This window comes from Papaver somniferum, chromosome 6 (genome assembly GCF_003573695.1).
Source record: "Papaver somniferum cultivar HN1 chromosome 6, ASM357369v1, whole genome shotgun sequence".
In the NCBI taxonomy this organism is placed as follows: Eukaryota; Viridiplantae; Streptophyta; class Magnoliopsida; order Ranunculales; family Papaveraceae; genus Papaver; species Papaver somniferum.
Genome location: NC_039363.1, coordinates 174,962,923 through 174,979,570, shown reverse-complemented (window position 1 = coordinate 174,979,570; position 16,648 = coordinate 174,962,923). Strand labels below are relative to the sequence as shown.

Below are 16,648 nucleotides of genomic sequence, written 5' to 3'. Positions count from 1 at the left end.
GAAGGTGGTGAAATTGAAAGACTGTAGAAAAAATAATGGAAATAGTAAAGTTTTTTGAGGGTAAATCAAAAATATGGATTACCTGAATCTCCCCATGTGGTGGATGTGCTGGATTATCCTTTGCAGTGATTGATTGTGAAGTTTGTTGGTACTGGAAGAAGTCTCAGCAGAGGCAGTAACAGCAGCATCAGTGTCAATTCTAGATCTTTTTCCAAGTATGCCATATTCATTGTCTTCTTCTCCTACTCCACTCTTCACCAGAAAATTCATATTGATGATTTCTCCATCCTTTGGAGGGATGAAGATAATGTTCTTCACAAATTTCTTTTGGATATTCTTGGATACATGAGCCGAGCTAGAGGCTGAAGTAGTTTATATTCTTTCTTATAGATTTTGGATTGCCAAAGTAGTACGACTTTTCATGAGATTTTTCGAGAAATAAATCTGCATCTTTGCAGGCAACTTTGCAATGCTTGATAGTAAAACACTTAGGGCAAAGACCTGGAGGTTGTCTCTCATAATAAAACTTGATCCATTTGGTTACTCCTGCATTTGTAATAGCTTTGACACCTCGTCTCACAGGGAATGAAAGATCTACATTCACACAAACTTTAACTGGAACTCCTCCTACAGGAACTGCATCTTTCGGTTCAATAGCCACCACTTCACCCATAATACTTCATATCTTAGTCACTGCAGCAGAATTCATATGCTTTGGAAGTATCCACTTGAGTTGCAGCGAGAATTGTTGAAACCCCCAATGTTTCTCAGTGTATACCATCTCTGGAATGTAATCATGAACAACAAGCAGCTGCCTATTGATGTTCCAAGGTCTTTCATTGATGACCATGTTAAAAGAATCCCACTTATTGAATTTGAAGAGAATTGTGTTTGGTTCAACTTCAATGATTTGAACATCGTTTTCATTTAAGAAAGGCCAAGTAAACTTGATAAACTTCTCCACAGCTTCATAGCTCATTCTCCCTTATATTATCACTCTACCAATAGCACTGGCCTCCCATTGATCTCCTTATTCTTCTTCCCGAGTTTCCGAAGAGATGACTGCAACTTCATTAGTATCACCCAAATCAAGAGCAGCCTTTTTGAACTTGTTCACAAAATCTACCATTTGAGATGTACCTTCTGTCTCCATTTTAGAGAATGTAAAATTTCTAAGGTTTTTGTTTTTGTGTTGAAGAACGGAGAATGGAGTATAGTGATATAAAGAGTTATCAATATTAGGGTTTGCTAAGAATACCAATAAAGTTTTTTGACCAAAATAATAAGGATCAAATATATTGTTGAGATTTTGTGGCATGAAATTAGCGAAAGAGTATATTAACCAGAGGATAAATATAAGGTAATAAACATATTGTTTCCACCTGAGGCTGTAATCACGGAAAGTTGAAATTTTTGAATTTAGTCTCTCTAATGAGTCCGATTTTTTGCACACTGTGCACACATATGTAGGGGGTCAAGGATATATGCTAACGGATGTGCGGATAATTTTCCAAAGAGAGGTCACTCATTTCTGGTTGGATCCGACAATTTGTCCTGAATAAAACCAGAGTTGGACTCGATTCCCAAAAACCTAGCCCCTGCAAATTCGTGGGGAAACCTACAGTCAGTCTAGCAGGATTGTTTCCAAACATCTTCGCACTTGTTGATTCGTTTTGTCTTTTCTAGCAACTTCTTCACCATCAGTACTCATCCTTAATTCATGGGGTGCATACTTTATGTCTCTGATGTAGCACAAACGTGAAGACTTTGGAAGACATGGGATTGCTAAGCGGTTAGTTCATTTATACATGGTGAGAAGTTCATTTGTACATGGTGAAAAATTGGTACATAGAAAATGAGTAGAACATGCAAGAAATGTAGGAATAATTATGTTGTTTTTGCGAATTAGGCATCACATGGTTTTGTGATATAGTTGGTTATCGAGCGTCAGGGGTGAATTGAACATGGAAGAAATTGGAAAAATTCTTGTTTATGCGAGTTGGGTATCAAATGGTTTTGTGGTTTAGTTGGTTATTACGTCAATATAACACACTGAAGGTCTCCAACTCAAACTTAGGCGAAAAGGCGAAGCTAAAAATATTTTTTTTATTCTGATGTTAAATTTTTTGTTCATGAATTTTATAGGTTGGTCTTATTTTGTACAGCTGGTTCAGTGAATTTTAGATTCTTAATTATGCTTCTTAATTAATTGACAGTATATCACCTTACTAATTTCCATCAGCAATAAAGTTATTCTTATATTTTTTTATTTTGATGCTAAATTTTTCTTTCATGAATTTATGGGTTGGTCTTGTTTTGTGTTGTTGGTTCAGCGAATCTCAGATTCTTAATTGTCATTCTTAACCCATTGACAAAGAATAACTTCACTGATTTGCATTAGCAATAAAGTTATTCTTATGTTGGCGAATACAAGGGGAATCTTATTCAAACGTGTAGCTATAAGTTTTGCTATCTCATAGATTCAAATATATTTTTTAATCTAATACTAAAAAAAATCATCAATTTTATGGGTTGGTCTTGTTTTGTGCTGCTGGTTCAGTTAATCTTAGAGTGTTAGTTGTGCTTCTTAATTCATTCACATCGTATCACTTTACTGATTTCCACTAGCAATAAAATTATTCTTATATTGGTGAAAAAAATGAATTTCCATCAAAGATTCAAAGGCGTGGCTATAGGTTCTGCTATCTCACTTTGAGCTTGCCACGGCTTAATTTCATGTCCACTTATCAAACTTCTTAAATTGTGAAGGTGAGTGTAACATCCCAAACATCTAACACCATCTGGAAAACATATGAAGAGTGTTAGATCATAGCTCGGTTTAACCCACCAAGCGTTGGTATGTCAAGTTTGGTTGTCATATTTTAGTATCAAAACCCATATAGAGTCGCTTGATTAATTATTATAGTCAACTTCGTTTAGGTTAGACTAGAAAGTCTAGGAATATTGAGACTTACAAGTATTACTCTGAAGACCTGAAAAATGTGAAGAAGTAACGACTGCAACGATGACATCATCCTTCCACTTGAGGTTAGTAATACTGAATTGACTTGTTTCCATTCCTAACCTATCTTTCAAGTCGCTTTATATTGAAAACATAACATGCGAAGCTATATTTATAACACTCTAGAAATTAGACTTGGTCATATTATTATGATCAAAGTGTCAAGGAATTATATTGAATCACGAAGTATAACGCTTATCTTTTGAAACATAATCTATGTATATAGTTATTTGATCATGTGTGGGATATAAGTATGATTTCATCCTAGGAAACTATGCATTATTACATTGGTTGAAGGAAGTATATGTATGAACTTGTTTCATAATCAAAGGGAAATCATAAGTGTCTTGGTCCGGTTCTTCATTGAATAATATTTGGATGACCAATGCAAGATGACAAGGTAGAACCAATCTTAACTTATGTTGAGCATCAAGGTAGAACCGGTCATAGCCTATATAGTGTGACAAGGTATAACCGATCCTAACTAGTTTTTTTGGGAACCATGGTATAACCGATCATAACCTATATCTAGTGACATGGTATAACTGATCCTCACTAGTATTGGGAAGCAATGTATAACCGGTCGTAACCTATATTGGAGTCACGGTGTAACCGGTCTTAAGTTAGTTTGGGAGTCACGGTATTACCGGTCCTAAAAGCAAAATCGAGTTTCCAATATTCACATATTTCTTTATGTTGTGTATGAATTTGGAATTAGGATTTGCTAAGATAGGGAACTTCTAGATGTCGACATTATTTGAACATGTGCAGAACTCTTATCATTAATTGTCCAAAGATATTCTTTGATGCACAAGGTGATCCCAAACCGAAATGTTGAAAAACATTTAATTATGATTTTCAATTTTATATGTTTTAATTACCAGCTATTAAAGAATATACTCTAGAAAAGGATTATTAGTTAATGTGCTAAACTAATAATAAAAATCCTCTAATAGAAATTTCGGAAATATTGTTTGACATTTATTGAAAATAGGAAAACCAAAATTAGGTAGTTTATTGCATATCTTGAGAATATTTTCGGTTTTGGAATTTCCTTGTTGTCCAAACAAACTTTGTCTATAAATACTTGAGTTTGCATTTCTTGCAAATTATCCTAAGAGTCAGGAAAACTTCATTCGTATTGTTTCTGGTGGAGCTGTCTATCCGGAGAGGAAAGTAAACATATTAGGCGAAATCTCTTACAACCGCGTTTAAAGACTTCTATGGGATTAAGAATCTCTACAAGTACCGTTGGTGGGAAAGTAGATAATTGCATTTTTATTTTAGTTTTTGATTATTGATTTGACTAACGGTAGTTGAAACTTTGATTGCACCTAGTATGATTATTCTTGAGAGCCTTCTCTTCTGACACAAGGGTCACTGAAACTAAATCAAAGTATCGACGGGATCTTTAGAACTTTATGTAGATCTAAAGACATCTTGTGATAATCCAATGTTAACAGACTTTGTTCTGTGTGTGATTGATCACAAGAGGATTCAAGTTTGTGTTGTGCAGGTTATTTAAGAAGGCAGTTGAAGATTTGAAGACGAAGAAGATTTTCTTATTAGTTTTCATATCTCGTGATTTGTGCACACATCTTGATCTGCTGGGATCCGACTTGGATACGGTTTATCTCTTGATATATTTAATCCTAAATTAATTTAGATCGACAACTATCATTTGGTAGTATTTCTCAATATCTGAATCCGAATCTAGGTTATTGATTTGGATTGATCTTACCCGACCAAGGAGTTTATTATGTTAAACATAAGAGCTATCGTCAACAACTCAACAAATATTTATTATAAAGATTATTGAAGTGGTTACCAAACAGATTTGTTCCTTTACAATTTGGAATACGATCTTAAGGAGTTGAGTACATACTTTACTTGGTAAAGCAACTTGAGATAGTCTTGAGATTCACGTGCGTTACCAAAAGGTCAAAGACGTAGGATACTGAGTTAACTAAGTAACTAGGGGCAGTTTACTTGGTCTCAACTATACGAATTCGGCTTTTGTTCTTTGTATAACGACTTAATTATGAAAGTATTCGAAACTGGACTAGATCCCGGCATTTGCGGTTTCCTCGCTAACAAAATGTTCATGTGCCATTTACTTTACTTTTTCTTTATAATTGTGTTATATAATAAAGTAAATTACACTTGTAAGTTAATCCTTCACTTGGTATTGATCCTATAGTAAATTGGTTTTGGACCGTAACTATTATCAAGCGAATATCTTGAAGTTGTATTATCTCGACTTTGTCCATAGACAATCACTTAAGATATAAGACTTATAGGTTGAAATTAAAAGATTGTGGTATATTTGGGTACCCCCGTCTTTCAAAGAGTATGAAAGTAATCATTCTAAGGAAAGTAACTATTCATAACACCATGATTTACGTAGTTTAGTATGAATACCTACATCCATGGGTTGTTAATATGATCTTTTTATCCTCTAGGGTTACAAGTGACTCCATTAATAAATACAAAAGTGAGATTTATGACTAGTTTATTCTAGAGGAGAAGATAAGAAGATCTCTTCTAACCTGTTACACCTTCTCTATTATAGAGAATGTGATGTACATTGAGTTACTTTTATGCCTTTAGGGTTGACTAGTATGGAAAAAAACAAATGATAGTTTAAATATTTTATAGATGGTTCTATTTTAATAGGATATACAGGCTCTCCGTCCTGTAGATATTTTTATACTACAGTAAGGAATGAGAAATCTGTTTATTACGACAATCTAAAGCCTAAACATTCTACACATTGAAGTGAGGAAGATATGTCATGTACCAGAAGGATAGAGCCGTTTAAACTTGTTTTAACACACACATATATATATATGTATATATGATTTAATTTATTCTTGGCGTTAGAGCATTGCTCGGTCCAACTCGCAAGTTTTGTTATCTCAAGCTTGTTGTCAATGTTAGATGCACAAAACTATATCTTGATTTCTAGTATATTAAAGTCAAGTCTTATACTAGGATTAGGTTATGGTAGTTGAGTATCAGACATCATTAAATAACCCTTAAAGATTAAAGATTGATGATCAAACAAAGACATTTGAAGAATTTCAACAAAAAGGTATGTGAAGACTAGACCATCCTATTTGCTCACGACATTTACCATTTTATCTTTAAGAGACTATGTCGTGTAATTTTATTAAATTTTATATTATAAATAAGAAATTTTGAGTCAAGCTTGTCTTGATAAATCTCTCGAAATATGATCCAAGCAATGGATATTCATATATCCTTAATAATCTTGGTTAAAAATAATTTATTATTCATGAACTATTTTTGTTTCAAGTTGATCATTTGGAAATTCCCCAAGCAATGATATTCATTATCTATGGTAATTGGGAACGTTATAAATTGTTTAAAGAGAGTTTTCATTAATACTGAAATTCTGGACATAAGGTAGGTACGCATACCCAGTACGCGTACCCTAGTGATCTGAGTTCCGAAAATTGGTAGGTACGTGCCCAGTTTGTGCACCCTAAAATTTTGAGTTTGTTAGAGCACTGCTCGGTCGAACTCGCATGCGTTGCTATCTCAAGCATGTTTGTCAATGTTAGTGATCAAAACTATAAGTCTTGATTTCTAGCCTATGTATAGATGTCTCGGACTAGAACACAGATTGTGTAGTTGAGCTTAGACTTCACGACGTTTATCATTTGAAGACGAAGAAATACTAAGGGGAACTTGTGGAACTTCATGAACAAAAGGTATGTGGAGACTGAAACTCATCTATCACTTGGAAAGTTTATTTCTACTTTATCTCCTATATTGAGACATAAGTCGTATTACGATATAGTTTTCTATATACACATTTGAGATTTCGAGCTGAGTTTATCTCGCTTACATATTTCTCGAAATATGTGTTGGCAAGCTTTCGCTTCGACCAAGTTCATCTTTTATCATGTGAAAATTTTCGAGTAACACCTTACATGGTTTGTGTGATACAATCATTTGGTGTAGACTTGGAATGTTTCGTTATGATTATTTCAATATCTTGAAAATTGCTTTGATGCTAATAGTGTGTGAAAACGGCTATTGTCATCCTCTAAGAAAGTTTCAATGATTGAAATAAAGAGTGCAGAATAATGTAACCGTGTTTGGATATAAACATAGTGTGTTATCACATTTGTGTGTAAGTCCACAACAAGGAACCTGGAGTATGCGTACTCGTACGCGTACTGGTGGTTGTTGGATGTCTGTGAAAGTATGCGTACACGTATGCATATTGGCGGAAGTCTCACGTACGTGAATTTCTGCTGGATTTTGGAATGTAAATTGGTATGTGTACCCGTACGCATACTGGCATAACCAAACTCGGTTCGACTACTTAAGTATGCGTACTCGTTTGCATACTTGAGTTGGTTACTTTCTAAAATCGGTTGTGTACATGAACTTATACATTTATAAAATAAGGAATGCAATCTTTGCCAATCGTGGCTATAATGTTCATATATTGATTCGAGTGAATCAAACCGATTTTGCTTCAATTATGTTCTTGTATACTTCTATGAGAATAAAGCAATTGAACGGCTCTTTAACTAGTTTCATTTGAGTCATTTGAACTATTTATGGTTAAGATGAATAAGGTTGATATGAGAGTAATCATATGGTTAACTTCGGTTAACTATTGTTGAGCTAACATGGTGTACATGTTTGGGTGTGGTTACATAAACCTAAATGAGGGTACATTTCATTTGTGTGTAACAAGCTAAGTTTGATCTAACAGTCGAAATATATTAGCTTGGTTGAATAAGGTTTTTCATCTAACGGTGAATATTGAATGCTTTGTTACCAAGGTAACTTGGATTCCAAACCCTGATTTGAAAACTAATAAAGGAGAACTCTAGCAACTGGGAAACCTAATCCCCACACCTCCTGTGTGTTACTAGTTGCATCAACTAGAGTAGATTCTCCTTTAACCTTAGGTTTCTGTAAAGACCCTCGAGCTCGTCAACGCTATTAGACTAGTCAAGTGACGAATTAGCCGATAATAACTCGATTAATTTAACGCGAACGTTAATTAATAGAAATTAATCTAACAACCATTTAGATACGAAACCAGTACCATTGGATTTATCTCGAAAAGTTATACGAGATGGACTGCTCGCACGCGTCATTCGGACACTGGGTGAAGAAGATTTATCAAGTTGTATTCAGAAGGTAAAATAGTAATTTTGGATTTTTACCCCTGTGGCTGCATGTGTTGAAGCGAGTGGGTGTCTCAGCAAATTGGGTCGGCCTTATCTCCATATCGTGAAGATTACTATCTTATTTCTCTTCTTTTCTTCTTATCTTCTTCTTTCTTTTATTTCTTCTCTCATGTCCTTTTTTTTTCTTTCTGTCGATTCAATTCCGAAGAATTGAGTTTATTTTCATGATTGTTTCATAGTACGCCTGTTAACTTGGTGAATATAAGAGGAGGTGACAGTTTGAGAATTGAATTGATACGTACTGAAAGAGAAAGAAAAGATGAACTGATTTAGGGTTCTATTTGAGTTTAAGAGATGATGAAATTGATTAATTAAAAGGGGGATTTGAGTAATTGGTGATGCAGAACAAAATGGGTTGGTGTTTAATCGAAGTTTTGAAGTTGATTCGGTGATGAATCGATGAGCTAGGGTTTTTCAAGATGAACTTGAATTTCGATTGGAGATGAATAACATGAATTAAGGATGGATTTGTTGATTGATAAACATGGTGAAGTTAACTGGATGTTTATGGAGCTGTTCATGAAGAATTGAAGAGTTAGGGTTTCTGAGATTTGGAATTCAATGGAAGATTTGAATTTATGATAGGGAAGATGAAATTGAGGTTTTAAAGAAAGGATTAGAGATGGGTTTGGTTGATATGAGAAACTAGAGTTGTGTTTTGAACTCGAATTTGAAATAGAGGATGCTGATGCTTGGGTAAGACTTCGATTTCATTTAAGTTTGGTATTTAGTTTTAATTGTTTAGTTTATTGAACTTCTGTGTTTGTGGATGAAGCTGAGGTTGAATCAAGTATAGTATAGAGTTGTGGATGTTGTTTTGTTGATTTAAAGGTATTGGAGTTGTTGAGTTTGGATTATTATCTGAGATGATTTGTGTTTGATGGAACTACATGGAATTTAAGTTAGTATGGTTGTATGTATATGAGTTGTAGGTATTATGAATTAATCTAAGTGGAGGATGATATTTTATATGGTACTGATTTGGTGAAGAACATAATCTAGATGAATGAGTGATTGCAGGTCATGAGATTGGATAACTAAGGATAATGAATTAGAGTTGTTGGCGATGCTGTAATGTTGGTGGTGGTGGATTTGAAAGTCTCAAATAGTAATGGGAGTTACTGGCATGGAGAAGATGTGTTGAATGGCATATAAAATCTGTTTGAAATGGAATTGTTGTTGAAGATGAAATAGTTAAGGTTTGGAACTAATGATGTCGCGGGCTGTGTAGATTGAGTTAGCAATGGTGTTGGTTCTGTAGTTGTTGAATGTTGAAGCATTGAACTAGAATGCAAGTCGGAAGCAAATATTGTTACAGGAATGAAGGCAGCATGTGCAGGATATGGATTTGAATAGTTGCAATCGAACGTTGAGTTAGTCTTGCAGCTGTGGGAGTTATATGAATGGATTTCTGCAATCGATAGTTGTTAAGGATTTGCAGTTGTAGTTAAATGTTTTGAGTTGCAAGTAATCTGAATTGATAGTGATTATAGAATTGCAATTAGTGTTGTTGTGAAAAGCTTAAAGCTGCAGTTGCAGGTAATTAGAGTTTATAATTGTAATTGAAATTTGAAGTATTTGAATGATTGAATTGATGCTTTATTAGATTGAAGTTCCTCTTGGGGTTAGCTTGTAGAGTTAGAGAGTACAATTGTGTAAGGAGAACCATTGACCTGTCTGACTGAGTTGAATCGTCTTAACTCACTGAGTTTTCCCTAGCTTGACCCGAATTGACTCAGTTGACCGATTCCTTTTTGACTCTGACCTTGACTGTTGACCTGACCTTAGACGTTGACTGTTAGAGACCTGTTGGCTGTTAGATTGACAGTTATTGACCGTTAGTTAGACTCTGGTGGACTGGGCTTTAGAGTAATGGATTTGTTTAGTGGACTTGGGCTTTGGGCAATTTTCTTAATTAGATGTTTTGGACCTCTTGTGGTCCGAATTAGACATTGGTTTCTTATACAAAGTTGTAGATATTCATAAGACTTAGCTAATGGACTGTAAAATCAACGTAATTGGATTAGTAAACTCTTAGTTTTATTAAAGGTAGAGAATGAGATACCATAATGGGCTTAGAACCATTAGATAAACTTGTATGATTCTTGTGTGAGCCATTTTTGCTAGATTCTTATAGTTCTTGTGTGATTAACAGTTAGTCTGTATTAACAATGATCGAATCAAATGACGAACCAGTGGATCGTGGATCTCGAGGTAGGCGTGGCTTCTCATCAAAAGAGGTGGGAATACATTTTACTCTTTTGAAACCATTGTTGTTCCTTTTATAAAAGTTTATATTTAACAAACTCATGCATTGTCCGTTTGTGCATTCCATGCATTGTTAGTTTGCATTATGATTGTTCTGTTGGATTCTTTGAATCTTTCCACGATTTGGAAAGGACTTGTATGTTTGTTGTCATCAAGAACTGTTATGGGAAATGAGAATTTCCACATGTGGTATATAGGATGTGCTCCTTCACATTTATACCTATTATAAGTTTATTCGATGTGGAATTGGCATCAATATTAGTATTCGGTGTGGAAGTGGCATCAATATTATACATTGTTTGACGAAGGAGTTTGTCCATATACATATTTGTGCATTCCGGTGACTTAGTCACTTTGATGTTTGGGAAAACATGTATTGTTTTCCGAATTTTTCTCATGATTTCTTTAAAGTTAAATGTTATTCCTACGGGGAACCCCTTTTAGGGATGATGTGCTCACCCATTCCCACTTTCAGTTTCAGAGATAGATCAGAGTTGTGCAGCGAAAGCTTCGAGTAGTTGACTCTGTTAATTAGTTAACTTTTGTTACGTTTATTATGTTGTGTATTCTATTTGTAAACCAAATGACTATTGTATATGTATCATTTGAGAGGAGTTCTTGTATATATATTTCTGAGAGGGGCTAGTTTTTGGGTTAAGTTTTGTAGAAGATTTTATTAATTGAATGTTTAAGTAAATGATTAGATTCTTAGTGCCTCTTTATTTAGTTAATCTCTTGGATTAGTTAGATGCTAGCTTTGGGGGCGCTACAGTGTCGGTATCAGAGCTCACTATCTTACATGGGAAATGATAGGAATAGCCAGTGCCAGTTAGTGAACTAGATTAGTTTAGAACTGGGTTGGGTTGTGAGATAAATCTTAATAACTAAAATCTATCAATAATTAAAAGATTTATTTGATTGATTGATTTGTTTGTTTGATTGTTTGTACTTGTAATGAAGTAAAAAAAATTGTAGGGTACACCAATAGCTTTAGCTAATAAGGATTTGAGAATAATTAATCTAAAAAGTGTGAACACATAGACAATCTAATACTATAAAAATAGTGAGATCAAAATTATTGATAAATCTTGTAAATCACATACAAACTTACTGAATACATTGACTTACATGAAAGGTAAACAAATTATAATTACATAAATCTTAATAATATTTTTTGGACTTAATAATATTTGTAAGTGTAGTTATAATAATAGTTCAACCATCAATGTTAATAATAAGAACATTAAAATAGTAATTATAGATGATAATAAAAGTAATAATAATATTCGGATATTTAGTGTAATATTATAATTAAAAGAAAATAAATTTTTATATTAATAGGATACTTCACACTAATAGCAAAATCTAAAGACTGTTAGGATATATTATAATTTTATGCATACTTTTAAAGCATATTAAATTACCAACGTCAATATTTAACAAGATATAATATATAGATTCAATACGAATAAATAAGATATATTATAAGAATTTTTATGTGAATGTAGAATTATATTTAGAAGATTAAGACTTAACGTACCAACCAGACTATCAACTTGAGAATAATGAGAATAATAACACAGTTGATAATAATATTTGAGTAATTAAATTGGTAGTAAATTTATAATAGATAATATATGGAAAATTTATATATGGTATCACAGTAAAGTTAAAAATATCAGATATTATAAATTGACGTGAAATCGGATTTGAATTATTTATATTGATAAAATAAAAAAATAGTAATAATGATGAATAAAAAATGAAATAAATTTTTTGATGATTAAATTACTTAAAATGATGTGAACTATTTATATATTTTACGAATTAAATTTATCAGACTTACACCCGTTGATATAAAAGTTAAAGACTAATTAATCTTAACAAAATTATACTTAGTTAATCCAGCACTGGGGAATAGTAAAGGTTGTGTTTTCTCTGTTCGTATGAAGGCATTATTGGGCTTGGCCAACCTTGACAGGGCAACTGCATTCAGAGATGACCGATCACAGAAGTTTAGTAAAATCATTTAGGAAACCAATAACTATAGATTCACTTAGAAAGATTCGTAGGAATCTCCCTTATAATTAGACACTGGTATTTTTATAAAATAGAAATTAGTGTAAGGATCTTAGAGACTAAAACTTATAGTTTTCCATTGTATAAATTAGGTTAAGAACTTGGACTTCCCTATTTGATATAACTTGACTCAACGTAATTAAACTTAGAGTTTCAAATTTTAGATTTTAAGTTGTAGAGCCATGTAGGTTTGTGCTTTGTTTCTGTTATTTGCACTTAGACAAGAGATAAGTTTATTCTATAAGGTGGGGAGTTTTTGGAAGACCAGAAGGATGGTTTGATTTTCGAGGACGAAAATATATAAGGTGGGGAGAATGTAAAGACCCTCGATCTCGTCAACGCTATTAGACTAGTCAAGTGACGAATTAGCCGATAATAACTCGATTAGTTTAACGCGAACGTTAATTAATAGAAATTAATCTAACAACGATTTGGATACGAAACTAGTACCATTGGATTTATCTCGAAAAGTTATACGAGATGGACTGCTCGCACGCGTTATTCAGACACTGGGTGAAGAAGATTTATCAAGTTGTTTTCAGAGGGTAAAATAGTAATTTTGGATTTTACCCCTGTGGTTGCACGTGTCAAAGCGAGTGGGTGTCTCAGCAAATTGGGTCGGCCTTATCTCCATATCGTGAAGATAACTCTCTTATTTCTCTTATTTTCTTTTTATCTTCTTCTTTCTTCCGTTTCTTCTCTCATGTCCTTCTTTTTCATTCTGTCGATTCAATTCCGAAGAATTGAGTTTATTTTCGTGATTGTTTCATAGTACGCCTGTTAACTTGGTGAACAGAAGATGAGGTGACAGTTTGAGAGTTGAATTGATACGTACTGAAAGAGAAAGAAAAGATGAACTCAGTTAGGGCTCTATTTGAGTTTAAGAGATGATGGAATTGATTAATTAAAAGGGGGATTTGAGTAATTGGTGATGCAGAACGAAATGGGTTGGTGTTTAATCGAAGTTCTGAAGTTGATTCGATGATGAATCTATGATCTAGGGTTATTCAAGATGAACTGGAATTTCGATTGGAGATGAATAACATGAATTAAGGAATGAATTTGTTGATTGATGAACATGGTGAAGTTAACTGGATGTTTATGGATCTGTTCATGAAGAATTGAAGAGTTAGGCACTACACCATTTTTCCCGAACAGTAACTAAAATTCGTAACGGCCCAGCAACCGTTACAAAATTGACAGTTACAAAATGTCGTTACCACCTAATTGTAACAGCTTGAAGCCGTTACAAATTTTTTTTTTGTGATTCGTAACAAGTGTCAGCTGTTACGAATCGTAACAGGCTAATTATTTACGCGTGCTTCTCACACGCTTGGTCACACTAGAGTCGGGTAGCAGGTGTATTTGCGCGTGTGCCATTCAGTCGTGTGCCATTTTTTTCCACCCAACATGGATTACGCTAGAGGATAATTTTACCCTTGAAGAAATGATTTTTCTCCCATTCCCATCGAGTAAACCCCATTTCTCTTTTCCCATTCTCTCTCTTTTTTTCTCCCCCTTCTCATCGAGTAAACCCATCTCTTATCTTCCCCCTGGATATTCAGATGTGCTCCACATCTGATTTTAAGTCTTCTCAACTGAAGATTTCAGTTCTTCAATCATCTGTTAATCATCATCATCGTCATCATCATCAGTTTAGGGTTTCTATTTCAGTTTCTCATCATCAGTTTTAGGGTTTTATCTATTCTTTTATCAAATCATCTGATATTTGAAGAATTGATCTTCAATCATCTGTTACGCGAGTTTAGGTTTTTGATTTCATAGATCTCTGTAAATATTTATCATTTGTAGGATTTCAGTTTGTAAATTAGATTTTAAGGTTTTAGTATTTCAATCGATTTTAGGGTTTCTTATTACTCGTTTGATTTGGTATTTAGGGTTGGGTTTGATTCTCTGCAGACGAAGCCATATTTAATTAGGGTTTGATTTGAATCGTTGTAAACAGAGTATAAACCTTCTCAATATTATGTACATAGTTATTATTTATGATTAGTCAATCTGAACTGAGAGCATATTAGATTTATGATTCTGATTTACGATTTTAGTTGTGGTATGTACTGTTCATTGCATAAATAGGGTTTAGTGTTAAGTTTATGTCTCTTTAATAATTATACATGATAGGTAGGGTTCATTGCTTAAATAAGTTCAAATTTTTTCATGTAACTCATCTTTAAGTGTATGAATCAAGTATCAATCTTTTTTGCACATGTATTCATAAATCCAGTCAGTTGCACTGATATGATAGTATAGGAGTTTAGTTATATTTGTTTTGATGGTAGTTTGCAAATATGCGTGCTGTCAAAGAGTTGTTGCTAATGTCATTGTTTGGATTTACAGATGTCAAGCTTTTGATTGGTAGGAGATTCAGTAACACCACTGTCTAGGGTGATATGAAGCACTGGCCATTCAAGGTTCTATCCGGTCCAGCTGACAACCCATGATTGAGGTCTCATACAAGGGTGAGGAGCAGCAGTTTGCTGCTGAGGAGATCTCTTAAATTGAAGGTCATACCTGAAAAAGTATGGGGTTGTGGGTCTTCCTTAAGAGTGTTGGATATAAGTAGAAATTCTATTCATGAAATTCCTTCTCAGATTGGTTCTTTAAACTCAATCCAGGTATACGCTTTAGTATATACTATTGGTTTTATTCGATTTGAAGGGGATTGTAATTTTATTATGTTTGTAATTTGTTGTGATATATGTATCTTGTGCAGTTTAACTTCATTGCCGTCTTGATTGGGTGGTTTGGTCTCTCTAATGCAACTTCATGTTGCAAACAACAAGCTGACTAATTTTCCAGTTCAAATTGGACTTCTAACTCGTCTGGAAATCTTGAAAGTAAATAACAACAGGTAATACTCACGTTTATAACCATTTTCACTTTGTGAATTTTACCGTAGTTAAAGTAATTTCTCTCTCTAAATTATTCATGTTATTTCTTTGGTGGCAGGATAAGCTCAGTTCCGTCGAATATAGGGAATTGTGTCTCCCTTGTCGAGGTGGTATTCTGATCTTACTTTATTTTCCAAAAATTCGTATTTGTTACAAGTAATATATATATATATATACATATATAACTTGGATTTTTGATCTGAAAAAATTTCTTGGTGCAGGTTGATCTTGCATCAAATCTCTTGGTAGACTTGCCTGACACAGTTGGGAGTTTACGGAATCTTGAGGTACTCCATGTTTGTGTGGGCTCTGCATCTGAGTAATAATGGCCTCAAATCCCTTCATTCAATGCTATTCAAACTGTGCACCCAGCTCTCGACTCTTGATCTTCATAATACAGAAATCACAATTGATATTCTCAGTCAGGTATTGACTTTTGATTCTTTTTTTTATCTAAAACTTGTGCAAGAGGTGATAGTCTTATGTATCCAAGTATTATGTCACACAAGCGGTTTGAAGGGTGGGAAATTTTTGATGAGCATCGTAGATTAAAGCATCAAAAGCAACTGGATTTCAGAGTTGGAAGTTCTGGTGTGTTTGATGAAGGTGCTGATAAATATTAAAAAGGTACTCGATCTCTCAAGTCGCACATTGCCAAAGTATATGAATGCAGTTCCATATACATTTCAGATGATCAATCAAAGATAACTTATATGTTGAATGCTTTTTCATAGTAGTTTTTTTTTATTCTTACTTTTGTAATTACAAAATGCTTTTGTGCAAAAAAAATTAAAGGTATTGTAATCTTCCAATGTTTGTTGTGTCTGAGTTTCAGTCTTCAAATGTTTGCTTTCTTTGCGTAGTTTGGCTGAACATGCCAGTTGTTTCTCCTTCATATTCCTAGTATTTTCTTCTCATAATATTTAGAAATGAATTTTACTGTCATCAGGGTGTTCCTTTAAGAATTGAAATTGGATCTCGCGATGTTATGTGAGTCATGTTTGTGTAGATTTGTAGGTTACAAGTCCTAAAAAGAGTATATGTCATGGTTTGTGTAGTTTACATTCTCAGTATATCTTGCGTCTATCTTGTGGGGCTGTAGCTGGGTTGTTTGGTCAGACATTTAC

The 16,648-nt window shown here is 33.7% G+C and overlaps 1 long non-coding RNA gene across 1 annotated transcript; it reads left to right on the top strand.

Moving 5' to 3' along the window:
* The first annotated feature begins 10,459 nt into the window (after window positions 1–10,459).
* On the top strand, window positions 10,460–16,193 carry LOC113290186. Its single transcript, XR_003331452.1, has 5 exons — window positions 10,460–10,502; window positions 14,968–15,245; window positions 15,344–15,481; window positions 15,580–15,628; window positions 15,743–16,193. It is a non-coding gene; the product is annotated as an uncharacterized LOC113290186 (long non-coding RNA).
* The last annotated feature ends 455 nt before the right edge of the window (window positions 16,194–16,648 follow it).